Source organism: Lissotriton helveticus, chromosome 5_1 (genome assembly GCF_964261635.1).
Source record: "Lissotriton helveticus chromosome 5_1, aLisHel1.1, whole genome shotgun sequence".
NCBI classification, from domain to species: Eukaryota; Metazoa; Chordata; class Amphibia; order Caudata; family Salamandridae; genus Lissotriton; species Lissotriton helveticus.
Window position 1 is genome coordinate 48,559,828 of NC_136065.1, and position 17,950 is coordinate 48,577,777.

Here is a 17,950-nt window from a genome sequence, read left to right on the forward strand (position 1 = left end):
CGGCGGGAGAGGACACGGACGGCGGGAGGGGGGCGGGAGAGGACACGAACGGCGGAAGAGGACACGGATGGCGGGAGAGGACACGGACGGCGGGAGGGGGGCGGGAGAGGAAACGAACGGCGGGAGGGGACAAGGACGGCGGGAGGGAGGCGGGAAACGTGCACAGGACAGCGAGGGGGGGGAAGGATCACGGCGCACGCACATTTCTAAACAAAATGCTCCTTACCTGATCGCCTCGTGGGAACTCGAATCCTGCAGCCAACTCCAACAACAAACACTTAGCAAAAGAAGAAAACAGGCGGACTCCAAAAAAAAAAATAACGCACACCCACCACCGTGATGACGAACAGAAGTGGGTGGAGAGGGAAAAAATGTCGGGAACGCCCCCGAATCTGGTCCGGCCTTGACGGACAGATCTCTGTTCCAATGGCTAGCCTCCATTTATGGAGCTAGCCAATGGAACAGAGGGCGGGACTAAGAGTACACTGTAGAGACATAAGATTTCTCCTGGGCGGAGCTAGGAGCTCCGGCCCCAGGCGAAACCTAAAAACGGGAAGTAACAAAAAAGAAAAGGAAGAAGAGGACAGAAGGAAACTCTCCGGGCCCTTGGATTGGGTCAACCTCTGCACATTAGTGGTACTTTTTTGGATTATTGCCCTTCAGAATCATCTGGAAAACATTTTGTTTTTGGAAACTGTTTTACAACATTCCGCTGTAAGATGCACTGTTTGGCCCTTCAAAAACATTCCTAGGAGCAGAGCAGCCTTACGGCGCCAGCACCAACTGTGGTGTGATAAGAGTGAAGGGGGTTTTATGTTTCTGTCTCCTCCCTTCCACGCTAATATTTGTGACTCGCGCTACTCTGTGTCACGAGGCTGGGCAACTATTCCTCTAAAACTTTTATAACAAAATGATGTCAGTTCCGCTTTGACGCTGTTGAAAAGAAATGACATCCCTGCAGTGTGGACGTTTGCATCTGTGCATTACAGCTCCAGGGACACATCATCTGGGCAGAGCACATCACTGGATTTAGATCACGAGGCATTAAAAGAAAGGAATAGATTCCGTCCTCGCGTCCAGAGGAGCGAGTCACAAACTCACACTCGGATTTGTTTCCATTTACGGATCCCAAACAGCAGGCGTCTAAATTCTAATGAGAAAACCTTTGAAGTGACACCTGTACATGGTCATCTCATGGGGTGTCACTCCAGATGTGGTACATGCGTGAGGGTGTCACTCCAGATGCGGTACATGCGTGACTCAGACTTGTTTTGGAGTCAGATAGGTCCTTTTGTACAATTAATCACCCAGCACTCGTCCTGTGGGATGTGACCATAAATCCACCTCATCTCCTCCAGAGAGTTCAGACGGGCCTCTCCATGGTACCCGAAGCGTGATAGATGTTTACACCACTTCTGCACCCCTAGAACGTTCGATGCACGCACTGTGCAGGCGAAACCTAAACAGCTTATTATTAACCATATAGGTGAAACCCAATGCTTATACCAATGCTTGTTTCATTGGCTTCCCGAGTGGTCATTTGAAAAAAGAAATGTAGACATTCTTTTACGAACCTGTGACGACATTGAGGCCTTTTGTGTGGAAGCCGTTCAGGAAGGGTGTGGCATAACGACCAGAGCGGCCGACTTTGACGCTCGGGAACCAGGCTGGAGTCTTTGCTGGAGGCGCAAACATCCTGTGATTCTGGGAAACTCACCTCATCTCCCGGTGTCTAACGAAATGAATGTGTCTGTCTGTACTGCAGCTGGTCGGGTCGAGTTCGCGCGATGTAAAACTGGAACAAAAAAAATAATGCCCGATTACTAACTTTTTACTCGGGTTCAAACCCACACGTAGCCGTTTCGGTGGGAATCCATGAATACTGATTATAGGAGACAACCAATGAGAAAGAGTGTGCATCAATGTCCTCTCTGGTCCTCCTCATGGGTGTTGTTGTGTTGGGGGCCCTAGGCCCCCATGGTAGAAATCACTGCGACACAGACACTGGTATTATACTCGGTTAATGAGCCACGAGCATGTGCGCTCGGCTCTATTTATTGACTGTGTCACGTGACTCGTGACACAGTGGTGGGTGGGTGGGTGGGTGTTTAGTGTAGGTCATATCCGGGCAACAACTATAATGTGTCCAGCAGGACACAACATTCCTCCCAAAATTTGATAAAAATTAAGGAAAGACCAAAAGTCCGAACCTGTGGGAGGAAGTACATAAATATACAACAGTTTCAAATTTACAAGGAGTCTCTTCAGCTGCTTGCTTGATGACGACGGTGGAAATTGCTGCTGAAACTTTAGTTCTTCTGAGCTTGACGTCCTGGTACTTGGTGGGCGTGCTCTTCTGGACTTGCGCCGTGGAAGTGTGTTGGTCAGTCCACTGAGATCTTGCTTTTGAGGGTGACGCCAAACAGGATGACCAGATGTTAGACTTGAAGGATGTTGTCTTCTACTGGTTCGTCGGTTTCTTCACTGTAGGCAGCTTGGCTTCACATTGCGAAGGAGGGAGTGGTTGAAAGACATCCTTCTCACTAGGACGCCCCTCTCGCGGGTGTTCTCCTGCCACGAGATGTCCTGGAGGTCCTTTTCATCAGGTTTCCACTGGGCCGAGTGTTCTCCACAGCGTTGCTCCAACTCCACAGTCTGCGTGTGAATGGAGCAGACGATGAGAGTTCTACCTCACAGAGTCCGTGGTTCCACCTGAAGGGTTGTTGTTGACTCCTGCCTTTGCGCACAAGTTCCTCTTCTTCCTGGGACGTGCAGGGTAGACGGCGATGGATCCATCTCTCTTGTCGGGACCCTCTGCCACCGGTGTCCCTGAGGCCTTTGCCCCTTGGATCTCCACGGGCTGGTGTGGATTGGTCAGTTCTCCTTGTTCAGGCCATCTGAGCTCCCTCCGCATCCAGGTTTCCGCTCGATCCCAAAGGTGGGTGTTGCCAATGGTCCGGCCTGTGCTCTCCTGTAGTCGACGGGTCGTCAGGGTCTTGTGAATAGGTGCCTGATCTGTTCCTGGTGCCATCAGTGTTCTCCTGGACGTGTGGGTCACTGTACACGGTGTTGTGGTGTGTCACCTCTTCTTCTTGTAGGTGTGTGGACTTGTCACACCTCTCTTCACCTTTTCCAGATTTTGTTCTTGATGGCGTTGTGCCACATGACTTCTTACTTCATTTCTTTTCTTCATGACATCGTGCTACTCTTCTCCCTTGTCCTTTTCTCGCGACACGGTGCGGTCACCTTTCTTCTTTGTCTTGCTGACCAGGCTTCTTCAAGCAGCGTGAACTCCGCCTGTTTCCTCTGGTCTTGTCCTGGCTTGCGGTCACTATCTTCTCTCCATTCTTCTGTGACTGGACCGGTCGTTACGATCTTTTCTCTTGCCTCCGTTTTACTTCTTTTCTTCAGGTCGGTGTCATCAGATGTCTTCGTGGTCCCATCCCTGGACCTCTTCTTGATCTTCATATCGGACCTTCTGACATGACATCTTCATCCTGACTTTCTGGCAGAATACCTTCGCTGCGCCTTTATGGCGGGTCAGCATTCCGGCGACCTGTTGGCAGGTCGGTTTTCTTCTTTTTCCTTCTCGGGCGACCATCTGGGTGATCGGCTTTTGTTTGGGCGCCCCTCTGGCTGGTTGGATCATCCTTTTCTTCTTGGAGGATCTTCTTTGCTACCAGATGGGGTGGACAGCTTCCTCTTCGTGAGTCTTCTCGCTATCCGCGATCGTTGGGAGCGCCATTTGTTATGCTGCAGTGCTTTTGCGTTGGCGCAGTTTCTTCTGCGCTCTTCGTGTGCTCTGCTGTTTCCGGAGGGTTACTTCACCGCTCCATGGACCTTCTCCAGTGGGTGCACTTCTCGTGCGCGCTGCCGGTGAGGCTCTTTAGCTTCTTGGTGTGGTGATCTTGCGTCACTCTTTCATTGCACATCATTGTGCATGGCAGTTGCAAGTTTGTGCTTCACTTCGTACCGTCGTGGTACATCTTCAGTGTCGCTTTGTTCCTTGCTCTTCTTTAGCTTCTCTGGCATCATCGCTTTACTCCACATGCATGCTGCACTTCTGCTTCTTCGCTTACTTGGGTACTTGCTGCGTACTTCTTCTAGTACTTGAGGTGTGGCTTCCTTATTCTTAGGCGCTGTCATGTACCATCCGCGTCCGGGGTACGCTGGTGCGCTTTCGTCGGTTGCCTTTGAATCTTGCTGCTTGCGGTAGACGGTCTTGACTCCCCACTACCGTGTCTTCTGTTGCTGTTCTCTTCACTGCGTTGCGGTGAGCACCTGTGGCGCCCAGGCGTCACCTCACCTGTGATGATGGGTCTCTGTCTCCGTCCGCGTCGCTGCAGGCTTGTCTTCCCTCTGTAGGTTTTACCTCGGCTTGTCTTGTGCTTGTTTGCTTCTTGTGGCTTCTTTTGGTGCAATGCTCCCCAGTGTCCACTAGATGGCAGCGTAGACTGTTGGTCTTCTTTCAGCAGCAGCCTCCTCTGCTTGGTGACTTTCTTTCCTTCGTGAAATTTTCTTTTACTGCCCCAGCTTGCAGGACCTGCTTCGTGGACATGCCGGAGGGAGGGGTGCTGGAGCCACTGCTGATTCAGGTAAGTCAACTTTTTTCTCAGCATGGTGGCAGTAGGGCACAAAACACCTCGAGGGAGTTGCAGATGGAGGGAGGATCTTATCCGTGTCCGTGGCTAGCAGCTTGCATTGCTGCATTTGCAGTTCTTTTTATTTCTTTTAATGTTGAAGGTGCTGGCCCTTTGTAGATTTCCCATTTCTCCTACCGGGGCCAGGGGGTGGGGGCATGTCTCTTGTGCCGGCAGCCATACTGTGCTTTTCTTCTCCCTCCCTGCCTGTGGTAGCTTCACATAGTCCTCGCGCAGGCCTGGGGGGGCTGGGGCCACATGTGTAGCCGTGCGGGGTTGGCACCCACCGGCTATTTCTTTTTCCGGCCGCATTTCTGTTCACTTTTCCCGCTCCCTGCCCGTGGCAGCCTCAGTCCCTTAGCGTGCGGGGGGCTGGGGGCCATATGCCGTCGTGCGGTGCTGCTTGGTCGGGCACTTTGGACTGCGGGTGGGCTCCGCTGACGATCGGTGTATCGCAGGTGGCTCCGCTTCACTCCTTTGGGGCCCGACAGCTTTCTTTTACAGTTCATTCACCCCGCCGCCACAGCCTCAGAGCATACACGCTGCGCGGCGGGGGACAGACAACGCTTTTGCAGGCAGGCCGCGGGTGGGCTCCGCTGGCCTTGCTGTTTGTATAGTTACTTTCCGCCGCATCGCACGCGGCAAGGCACCATGGCCTTGCGGGTGGGCACCGCGTCAGCCTCTCATAAGGGTGGGGGGCGCTTCAGGCATACGCGACCCCCCCCCCCCAGGCCATCCACACCCGGGCTCACCTCCGGCCGACGGGCCTTCTCCAGCTGCGGCCGTGGTGGGTGGGCTCCGCCCGTCCAGCACTCCGCTCCGGTGGGGGTCTCTGCTGCTGCGGCCGACTCGGGAGGGCTCCGGTCGGGCCTGATCCAGCGCTCATGTTTGAAAAACTGTCTCAATAATACTACCTATTACCTCAATACTCACCATTAATCATAAACACTTATAAAGGCCCATAATACCAATGAGACAATTTTTGAGCAACTGAATCTAGTGGTATGATTAATCAAAACTATTCACATAATATTTACATTATTATATATAACTGCAGTTTCATCTAATTTCAGCATGGTTTAAAACATTTATTATTTATTAATCAGACCACTATAGGCGATTGGATCAACTGATGGAAACTAGATCATGAATAAACAAGACCAGCTTGTCATTTCAAATCTAATTTTATTATTTTATATTCTTCATAAGGAAAACACATTTACGTTTTAGAATCTTTATTTTATAAGCAATTAGGAAAGCAGCATTTTATTAAGGAAATGAATTAATAAACTGACATTTTCAAAGCAAGCTCAGAATCATGAAATATTAATAAAAGTAACAGTTTCCATCCCCTAGATCTATTTCCCTGACTATTTCTCGCATCACCTAGAAAGGAAAAATCATTCAAAGTCTTCTGTCCTTACATGCGCCAAAAGTCCAACAGCATGTCACGTCATTCAGGAATCGGAAAGTAAGAGTTTTTTCCCTACTCATAGTGTCAGGTTTTATACCTTTCTCTCTAGCTAAACTTTCTACATTTTACATTCTTTTGAGCATTCCCGAGCTTTTCATTGGCTGTCCTGTATCAGTCCATGATAAAATATATTAGGTCATCTCCGATTTTTGACCAAGTCCAGGCTTTACATAAGCCTTATTGTCTTTCACTTTCACGCTTTCAGCTTCCTCAGTTTCGAACATTTACTTCCTAACCTTGGCATACCTTGGCAAATACTTTAAGTTCCTGTCCTTGAGCCTTTTCTCCGAGAGCACGTTTGACTCAATCAAAGAACTGCTTTTTCAATTCATGATGACAATGCAGCAAAAATCTTCACAGCTACGCATGTGCAAAGACTTCACTCTGGACAAGGTTTTGCGTCTGCAGCACTGTCAGCCATGTTTTCTGAACCACCTTTAGGCCTCACTTTGGAAACTATTATTAAACAAACACAAGACATCAATTAGTTAAAGAATTAATTAAAGAATTAAAACCCATTCTGTTACCCACCCCCTTTACTAATTAATCCTGTTAATTATGTTACCTAGCAAAAAGCACAATTAGGCAGCATTATATTTACTTCTCCTTTAGGAACTGCACGAACTCCTTGAGCTTTTTGTCACAGAAAGGACATAACATAAGCACACAAAATAAGCACATGCCATTAGTTAAACAGCCGCATTTAATACTGACAAAGACAATAGACAAAGTTAGTTTATTATTTTTTCTCTTTGCGTTTGCAACATAAAGCACATTAGTTTATCCCGCGGTTATTGATGAATGTATTCTTAAACTAAGTTGATTAGTAATTTCACCACAAGCTTATTAGTTCAATTAACATTATAGGAAATTAACTTCACAAGTTTGAACAAAATTTTGTTCTTCACCTTGCTTCATCAACTCCCTCATCTGGTGATTTCTAAATCACCAAATAATACTCAAAATGTATACATTTTCAACCCTTGAACATGTTTTGGACTTTCTTTATATTAGTATTTCTAAACTTTAGATTCATCTGTTTTTCTGCATTTTTCATATTGAGTTCTCCGAAACTCTTCTAATTCTATTTATTTTTCTTTTCTTAGTTTGCAAATTCTTTTCTTTTCTATTACATGTTTTCTTCTCTTATGTATCATGCAACTAATTTTTAACAAAAGTATCATTACAGCTATGACTATTAAAGGAAAAACTATTTTACCTATGATTGAACTGCCAATCTCTTGAAACCAGTGTTTAATTGCTGCAAATCTTTTACTTAAATGTTCTGAAAAACTTGCGTCTTCTAAAGGTTCAACTTCATCATGTAATTCAGTAATATTTTTTATATACATTTCTATATTCTAACTTTTATCAGGTATATAAGTACAACAATGTTGAACATGCAAAATTCCACAAACCCCACCCTCTTTTGCCAGCAAAATGTCAAGAGCAAGACGATTTTGCATCACCATAGTTCTCATAGCAATAAGCTCTGTATTCACTAATTGAAATCCACTTGCTGTATCTGTTGACAATTTATCAACAATTGTAGACATTTTTCTGATTTTGTTTGCATTCAGGGTTATTCCTACTATAGGTATTATTGCACCAAATATGACTCCCATTACTTCTGTAAAACGTTCCCTTCTAAATCTAAATTCCAGGTAAAATTGGATCTTTGCCTCCTTTAAATCCCCAACCCCCTATAATACGATAAGTGTCTTCACATTGACTCGCATCTACAAAATAATTATCAAACAAAGTATTATCTCTTCTTATACAAAGTTTTCCACTAACAGGTTCATCTACATGAATTGCAACATTTTCATTTCTACCAATAAGCTTTTCATCTTCTATCTGTCAAAATTTAGATTTAGTATGTTTCAGCATCTCATTTCGCTTGTAAATTGCCCTTCTCTCTTCCACCATAATTAAGAACGTCTTTTCTTCTGTACTCAATTTACATGTTAATTTATTTCTAAAAGCATACTCATAAGTGAGTTCACTAGTCACTAGGAAAAATTCCCTCATCTGTTTAGCATATTTCATTTTATTCAAGCTATCTTCAACTTTTAAGTTTGCAAAAATCTCATCAAAATCGGAATAATAATATTCCAAACGTCCAGTTTGATAAAACAAACTAGCTATTACACTACATGTTATACCATAAGTAAGAGGAAGCATATTATACGTAACACCTTCAGACACAGAAGTGGGTAACTTCACACCAATGTAGCAGTCTTTTATGTCCATCACCTTAACATATTCAGATAAAAGTCTTGAAAAGGTATTACTAGAAAAATCTCCCACAGATCTATCTTGATGAATCTCTGGTTTATGTACAATAATTTTACCAGTCTTATCAACTTTATCATGATTAACTACAACTTTACTAGTCATGTTAGTTTTATACATCTCTTTATCTATTCCAAAAGGAAAAATGACAGCTAAAATTAACCAAACTAAAATTATCAAGATTACACATATTGAAGAAAATTTGCAACACCTTTTGAAAATTGAGCATCTCGAATTATTATTAGTAGAAGGCATCTTTACTTTAAAAAAAATTACTAAATATATATACTCCCCTCTTTTTTTTTTTTAACAAATAACTTTATTTTCTAACAGCTTTTCTTTGACCTTATGTCATACATCAATGTGTTTTCCAGCTAACACAATTTCTTCGACCTTGTGTCACCTAACACAATTTCTTCAACCTTGTGTCACTTAATGAGCAAAATCAATCATAATCACTTGCATCATCTGAATTTCCTTGACTACTATTTACTTCTACTACTGGTGGAATTATAATATAGGTCCACTCAGGTGATTTATACTTCAGATTTGGCTTTAATACTCTTTTTGCTCTGCTGTTTATCACTTCTATTTTCTTTCCTGCTTGTTTTTCTCATTTGAGTCTTCTCATTTGAGTGCCGCTCGCAGCCTTGGGAGTGTAATTGAGAGACGCTGTGGTGATTCTTTACGCGGGATATACAAGAACTTTGCCGTCTGCTGCCTGGATTCCCTGAACTGAAGCTGAGAAGCTTGCTGGGTTGTGAGGGCGGGACTGCGAGTCCCAGCAGGAGTAGCGCTCTGGTCATCAGCGCACCTGCGACTCTTCCCGCCCTCCCCACTCCCCCTGCAGTACAAAGACGGCTCGCGGCCCCCGCTCCGCGGGAGCCGCTCGCAGCCTTGGGAGTGTAATTGAGAGACGCTGTGGTGATTCTTTACGCGGGGGATACAAGAACTTTGCCGTCTGCTGCCTGGATTCCCTGAACTGAAGCTGAGAAGCTTGCTGGGTTGTGAGGGCGGGACTGCGAGTCCCAGCAGGAGTAGCGCTCTGGTCATCAGCGCACCTGCGACTCTTCCCGCCCTCCCCACTCCCCCTGCAGTACAAAGACGGCTCGCGGCCCCCGCTCCGCGGTTGCCGCATGCAGCCTTGGGAGTGTAATTGAGAGACGCTGTGGTGATTCTTTACGCGGGGGATACAAGAAATTTGCCGTCTGCTGGCTGGATTCCCTGAACTGAAGCTGAGAAGCTTGCTGGGTTGTGAGGGCGGGACTGCGAGTCCCAGCAGGAGTAGCGCTCTGGTCATCAGCACACCTGCGACTCTTCCCGCTCTCCCCACTCCCCCTGCAGTACAAAGACGGCTCACGGCCCCCGCTCCGCGGGAGCCGCTCGCAGCCTTGGGAGTGTAATTGAGAGACGCTGTGGTGATTCTTTACGCGGGGGATACAAGAACTTTGCCGTCTGCTGCCTGGATTCCCTGAACTGAAGCTGAGAAGCTTGCTGGGTTGTGAGGGCGGGACTGCGAGTCCCAGCAGGAGTACCGCTCTGGTCATCAGCGCACCTGCGACTCTTCCCGCCCTCCCCACTCCCCCTGCAGTACAAAGACGGCACGCGGCCCCCGCTCCGCGGAGGCCGCTCGTAGCCTTGGGAGTGTAATTGAGAGTCGCTGTGGTGATTCTTTACGCGGGGGATACAAGAACTTTGCCGTCTGCTGCCTGGATTCCCTGAACTGAAGCTGAGAAGCTTGCTGGGTTGTGAGGGCGGGACTGTGAGTCCCAGCAGGAGCAGCGCTCTGGTCATCAGCGCACCTGCGACTCTTCCCGCCCTCTCCCCTCCTATTTATTTAACCCCGCCTGTCCACGCGCACGCGGGACGCGCGTGGGCCGCAGCCCGGGGCGAAGCTCGGGCAAAGGGCGGGCCCTCATAGGCCCTCATAGGCCGGGTTGGGTCTATCCTCTTGTTTATGTTATAGGGGTATTGGTTTTTATTTAGCCCCTGTTTCCCACCGCGGTACCATATACCTGCCATGCCTTCACCAGCCTTGGATAGATCTACTGTGAAGCCGGGGGGTGTGAAGAACAGAACCCTGGATAATTATTTCTCACGCCCCTTGGAGGATGGGGATGGGGATATGGACTCCTCCCTTGCAGGACGCAGGGCCGAGCGCCGCCGCTCCATCGAAAACCTGAAACATAGACCCCTGGTAGATACCTCTATCCCCCCAGAGGGTGGCTCTTCTTTGAACATCAGTGAGGAGCCATTATCTCAGGAAGGTGTCCCTTTTCTGTTGAGGGATTGTACTATTAGCCCCTGCCAACCTGCTGCGCAGGCCCCTAAGGTTACCCTTCCTATTAGCCCTAGTTGTACGGCTGTTGATCCCACATCCCAACCTACCCAAACTTCCAAAACTAGGAAAGCTAAGCCGAAACTAGTTACTGTGGTAGAGTTGCACGGCCCTCCCCCTAATAAGCGCAGAAGGAAGACGAGGGGTGGACAGGGTAAATCCAAACTCTCCCATTCCGATTCCGGAAAACCCTCTAAGCCCGCCCCAGTTCCTGATAAGTGTATTAATGCAATGGATCCTGCCACTGCCCCTGGAAATAACCCGCCTAATATACTGCTTCCGGCTGCCCCTCTAGGGAACCTGGAATTCCTACTTAGATCTTTGCTCTTGCCCATCAGCGAGAGCATCAAGAAAGTGGAGATCAGACTCACTATTCTCGAGGCTACACTAAGTAGTATGAAATCACAGGTAAACACCCTTGGTAGACCCTCTGAGCCCAAGCCCCCTCCTACCACGTCCCATATCTCACAACCCCTCTTAGCTAATCCGGGACCCTCCATGGCGACTTCTGCCACCCCTCTTTTGCAACCACTTATGGCTAAACCAGCCCAGTCACATCATAGCAAAACTATCATACCCCCCTCACAATCCCCAGGTATAACTCCCTTAATGATAAACCCCAGTGGGGCTAAAATTGGTGACTGTATTCTACCCCCATTACCAAAGAAACCCGCCCCCAGACCCCGGAGACCTGACCTCCCCCCGGAGGCTAACGACTTTATGGTGGATATGGCCGGGGTTCCCCCCCTTGAGGTGGGGGAAGGCGAGAATTTCCTTTCACTTAAAAACCAAGTAATCAAATGGTTGAATTGGAATAGACCACTCCCAGCATATTTTAATAACGAAATCGTCATGGTGAGAAGGGTACCCTGGCTGGGCAAGACTAGGAAGTCAATAACAGGGGATTGTATTATGGTGAGTTTTAGAGATCCAAGGACTGTTCATTACATCTGTGCTGGGTCGAATAGATCTCCTGAATCCACCATCCGGACCCTGCCAGTATCATTCTTCTTCCCCCCCATACATATGCACCGTGACCAAGCCCAGGGTAATTGGACAAGGGTTGATCGGGGGGGCAGATTTTGTGGGTATCCAGCACGACCTGTTTTCCAACCCCCATTCCCACCCTTTCATGATTACAATCGTTTTAGTTGCCTGAGTGGCCTCAATGGTGTAGATTGACTGCCCACAGCCTTAGACCCCATTATTTCTCCCTCCGATAAAGGGTTTACTGTAACGCCCGGCAGTAGTCCTATTCCTACTCCAGACCCTGTAATGTTCCTGACTGCCCCGGTGCTTCCCTCGGCTTATCCAGTTTCATTGGTCCCTTTACCTGCCAATAATCTTTTAATTACCACGTACCAGTGCCCATTCAATCTCCCCCTTGTTCCCCAGGTCTTAAGTTTGCTAGTTGGAATGTTGCAGGGTGGAGTAGGCAATAGGCATCCCTAGGGTGGAATGAGATCCTTACCGACTTTGATATTTTATGCCTGCAAGAGACCTGGGCAACTACTGATATTAAACATGATGGGTTTGTGTCTTATAATAACCCGGCAGTAAGGTCAGGTATGGGTAGGGCTAAAGGGGGGTTAGTGATTTTATTATCAGTTAAACTCCCAGTATGTTTGATTTCCTACCACCTTGTGGGATACCACTCCCAAATCCTAATATTAGAACATGTAAAGGGCCATGTAATAGTGGTGATTAACCACTATAACAACCTGTTTGATGCCTCAGATACTTCAGTGGTGGAGGAGTTGGGTCCTGCTTTGAGGAACTTACAAAATGATATCAATAATCCAACATATATCATATGGGGTGGGGATTTCAACCTTCGTACTTGTCCCTATTCATTTACTAGAATCTGTGGATATGACGGGGACAACAGGGCACATTATATCATATGGGGTGGGGATTTCAACCTTCGTACTTGTCCCTATTCATTTACTAGAATCTGTGGATATGACGGGGACAACAGGGCACATTTTGTTCACTCACCCTATGGTGACTCCCTTAATTCCCTCGTGTTAAGTATGGATCTTATGATCCACCCCCGGCCGTAGATGCTGATGGCAAACCTGTTCCAACTTTTGTAGGACCCAATTCGGCCTCTGTTATTGACCACCTATTGGTTTCTACGCATCTTACTCCTCATTGTACGGTTCCCGTTGTCACTGATCTTGGAGGTAGCGATCACCATGCTATCACCATGTTTATTTCTGCATGGGGGTCTTCAGTTAATAATGATTATTTGGTAATAGAAGATGTTACCCCCTGTAGACAGAATGGTATCCGTATAAAGTGGAGCTTGGACAACTCCGAAAAGTTGCAAGCCAAAATCCTAAAAGATGGGTTAGCTGAAATCCACAGTTGTTTAGATCCAGAGGCCCTCCATGGATGCATCATAACCAATTTTGTGGCACTTGGTATCGCTATAAAAAGGTGTCTTACCATTACTAAAACCCGAATTAGGAATCAAAATGTGGGCTGGTTTGATAGCTTGTGTACCAAATCCCTGCGGGACCTTAAGCAGGCTCTGACTAAACTTCCGAGAGACAGGGAGGCTATCAAACTACTCAGGCTTACCTACAAAAACAATCTTGTACGTAGGAAGCAGGAGCTTAGGGAACTTGCCTGGGATGCCTTGATTCAAGCATCGGTGCTACGGGACAGCAGGCTTTTTTGGTCCACGGTCAACAGCCCCTTTCTTGCTAACGAAGAGTTTCCAATACTGTCAGCGCAGGTTAGTGAAGCTAATTGGGTTTCCCACTTCTCTGGAATTTTTAATCCACCTAGGGAGGATTCTGTCGGCTCTTTCATTCCGACGTCTGAAACAAGGCTACCTTTGGATATTACCCTATCAGAGGTGGTTATTTCCTTAAGCCAGAGTAAAGGGGGAAAGGCACCGGGACCCGACGGGGTCCCGGTTGACTTGTATAAATCCAATCCTACTCTCTGGAGCCCACTCCTGACTCAGGTGTTTAATGCATCAGTCTTGGAGAATACCCCACCCACCTGGAGTGAATCCATTATTCTACCCATCTATAAGAAGGGAGATAGAGGTGAGGCTAAGAACTACCGCCCTATCTCCCTTCTTGATTCCTCCCTGAAGATTATGAGTAGGGTTCTCCTGATGAGGCTGGAGGAATGGGTAGAGGAAAACAATATTCTGGCAGAATCCCAATATGGTTTTCGCAAAGGACTGGGGACAACTGAGCAGTGCATCAACCTCGACCTCCTCATTGGGAAATACACGAGAGCGAAACAGGGTTCCTTATTTCTCTGCTTCGCCGACCTCTCGAGTGCCTTTGACCTTGTGGACCATAACCTTTTATGGTCCACATTACTGCGTATGGGCGCCCCACCAGCAATCATTCACTTTCTGGCTCGTCTTTACAACAAGTTATCGGCCCAGATACGTTTTGGCCGGTCAGGTGAATGTACAGAGAAAATTAAGGTTAAGTCAGGCATAAGGCAGGGCTGTGTACTGGCCCCCCTGCTATTTTCTCTCTTCATCAACTCCATAGAATTGGAATTGAAGAAGGTTCAGGCTGACTCCCCACAGGTTGGTGGCCACCCTGTACCAGTTCTGCTTTATGCCGATGACACGGTGCTGCTCTCGCGCACTCCTAACGGGCTCCAGAAACTTATGAACACTTTTTATAATTTTATTAATGAGAGGAAATTGAAAGTTAATAACACCAAGACTTTTATCATGGTTTGTGGTAAACGGATGAAGTCCGTTATGCCGTTCCATTTTAATAATCATAATATTGAGGTTGTGGATAGATTCTGCTACCTTGGAGTTACTTTTAACAATAAAGGGACTTGGTCGCAGGAGATTTTAAATGTCAATGGAAGAATGGCCAAAAGCTCATCTGGAATTTTTCGTTTTGCAGCAAAGCTAGGGAGTCGCCGCATACCAGATATGGTAGATATCTACAGGCATAGGTGTGCATCTATTGCACTGTATGGTTCTGGTATCTGGGGCTACTGCCAGCATAGGGTACTGCAAGTTACCGAGAATGGGTTCCTTAGAAGACTTCTTTGTTTACCCCCCTCGGCACCCACTGTATTGTGTCATAGTGAGGTTTGCCTGAACTATTTGACAGATCTGACGGGATTAAGACCCCTCATGGTATGGAGGTCAATTTGGGCTAAAGATGAGACTGCCTTTACCAGGCAGATTATCATTGACTGTTTGAAGCTGGACAAAGCCCTCAAGATCCCCTGGTTAAGTTATGTCTCTTCCTCTTATGGCGATGTGTTTAACTTCGACTTCGTCAAGGACCCTTACTGTGCCGTTACTCTATCAAAAAAGGAACTCAAAGATGTTTTTATCCAAACTAAATCTGATCTGCGTAGGGCGAAGTGTATTTCCATGTCTACCTATGTATTTTATCATACTATTAAGTTGGAAGAAAAGGGCATGCCCATGTATTTAAAATTCATAACCAAGCGATCCCACCAGTTTGTTCTTACACGATTTAGACTTGGTATTGTACATAACCTAGTTGCCTTTCCAGAGATGAAACTCCATAGCCAATCTCCCTGTCCCTGTGATGGCCAGACTAGGCAAAGTACTTTGCATTTTATGCTTATTTGCCCACTCTATATGCATCTTTGCCGTTTCTACCTCAGACCTGTGTTTTTTAAAATTTTCAGTGTATACTACTGCCCAAGCCATGAAATTGTTATTTGCACTTGACTCTGCAGACATCTGTTTTTTTACTGCTACCTTTTTACTCAAAGCCATTTCGCATAGGAAAAGTCTGGTGTTTTAATACCTTGAAATTCTCTTATTGTTGAGTTATTGTTCTCACTGTAATGCTTGTATTGTGTTTTTTTACTGTACGCTTTTGTGATTGTTTTTAATAATCGAATAAAGCATTGAAATGAATGAATGAGTCTTCTTCCTTATGACTTGTGATCTCATTCACCTGCTCTTTTGCTTTATTCACTAATTTAAATTTTAGGCCTTCATTTTCATTTGGCCAATTATCTCCTTTTCTTGTTAATTTCCTTTTCGGTTCCGCTAAATTATATTCCACTCTCCAAGCTCTTTTTCTTGATCTTTTCATTTTTGATTCATCTCCACTATCATCTGTTTCACTTTTTGTGTTATCAGCTGATTCTTTAATAATCAGTTTTATTGTATCAGATTCTTCTCTAGATTCAGGTACTTCTTTACTCGGCAGTTTCACTCTGTTAGGAACAATATCCTTATAGCTGGTACTTGGAATTTCTTCTTCTTCTTCTTCTTCAATTACTTCCAAATCACCAGTTTCAGAATTTTCCAGAGCTTCCAATCTGCTATTCAATACTCTCCTGATCTTGATATTGAATCACTACTTGTTCAGTTTCTTTTTCTGCTTCTTGATCTAACAGATCTTCATCATTTTCATTTTCTTCAGAATCTTGTATCACAATGACTTCATTTTCTTCATTCAATACTTCATTCGCATTTGAATTTTCCAGATGTCGACTTTCTTGTCGATCTTCAGGATCTGGATTTCTTTCAGGTTCTTCTTCTGAATCTGAATCAGCTGTTGTTTCACCTTCGTCAGGATTCTCAGGTGCTGGCACACATATGGTATGGCTAGCATGAATCCATCTCTTCAATCCCCTACACTTTACTGCATTTGTTGTGACTAATATCACCTGTCTTGCCTTCTGCCACCTTGGTACTAGGCAATTTCTTCTTCGATGTAGTTTTGTCCTTACCCAGTCTCCTGGTAACAGATCATGAGCTTGTTCTTTCTCTTTTGTAATTACTTCAGTTCCCACCTGATGGAACACAGAAGTCACCACATCAGATATATTTTTGCAGTAATCCATAATAACGCTACCATTAATGCTCAACAGTTTATCAACTGGAACAAATGGTTGCCTCATGACCCTGCCCATTAGAATTTCATGAGGGCTCAATCCTGTTTTCCTATCTGGAATGCTTCTTAAAGACATCAAAACAAGTGGAAGTGCATCTGTCCACTTCATTCCTGTTGCTAAAAACATTTTTGCTATTCTGTTTTTTATTGCACCATTCACTTGCTCAACAACACCTGATGCTTCTGGTCTGTAAGCACAATGTAATTTTTGCTTTATATCCAGTGCTTCACAAATCAATTTTAGCAATCTGTTTTCAAAATGTGTGCCACGATCTGTCTCGATCGTCACTGGAAAACCATACCTTGGTATGATTTCTCTCAAAAGCAATTTTGCCGCAGTAATTGAATCATTATGACGTGTTGGGAATGCTTCTACCCATCTTGAAAACAAACAGATTATCACCAAGACATATCGGAGTTTGTTGTGAGGTGGCATGTCAATGAAGTCAAGCTGTATTCTGGTAAATGGACCACCCTCCCGTCCTATTGTTCCCATGCTCACAACAGTTTTTCTGTTGGGATTGATCTGTTGACAAATAAGACACCTCTGACCAAATGACTCTGCAATTATTCTAAATTTTGGATTGTACCATGTTTGTCTAAATAATCTAATCATTGAATCTCTACCAATATGTCCTGGACCATGGTACATGCGTGCCATGTCAGAAATCATACTATCTGGCATTACTGGTCTGTCATCTTTGTAAACCCAAATCTCATCTTCTTCTCTCTGTCTGCATCCTGCTTTAACCATGTGTTTTTCTCCTCATCATTTGCCTCATCTTGCAACTGTTTTACTCCCTGCCAAGTTTCAACTATAGATGTTAGCATAAGTGAGTTCAAAACATGTTCATTTTCTTTTTCCCGATTAATGGATACATTATGTTTTGCACAGAATTTTGCTATTGAGTCAGCATATGAATTTCCTTTTGTTATGTAATCCTCACCTTTTTGATGTGCTGTGCACTTTACTACTGCAATTCTTTCTGGTAGCTGGATTCCATCAATCAATCTTTTAATCAACTGAGCATTTCTTATTGGTGATCCCGCAGAAGTTAAATAACCTCTTTGAGACCAGAGCTGGCCATAGTCATGGACTACACCATAACCATATTGACTATCAGTCACTATGGTAATTTTTAACTCTTTTCCCAATTCACATGCTCGAATCAAAGCAATTAATTCTGCTACTTGAGCTGAACGAATTCCTTTGAGACAGGAAGATTCAATTACATCTGCAACTGAACATACTGAATATGCTGCACTCAGAACACCTTCATCTGTTCTTAAGCATGAACCATCAACAAATAAAACA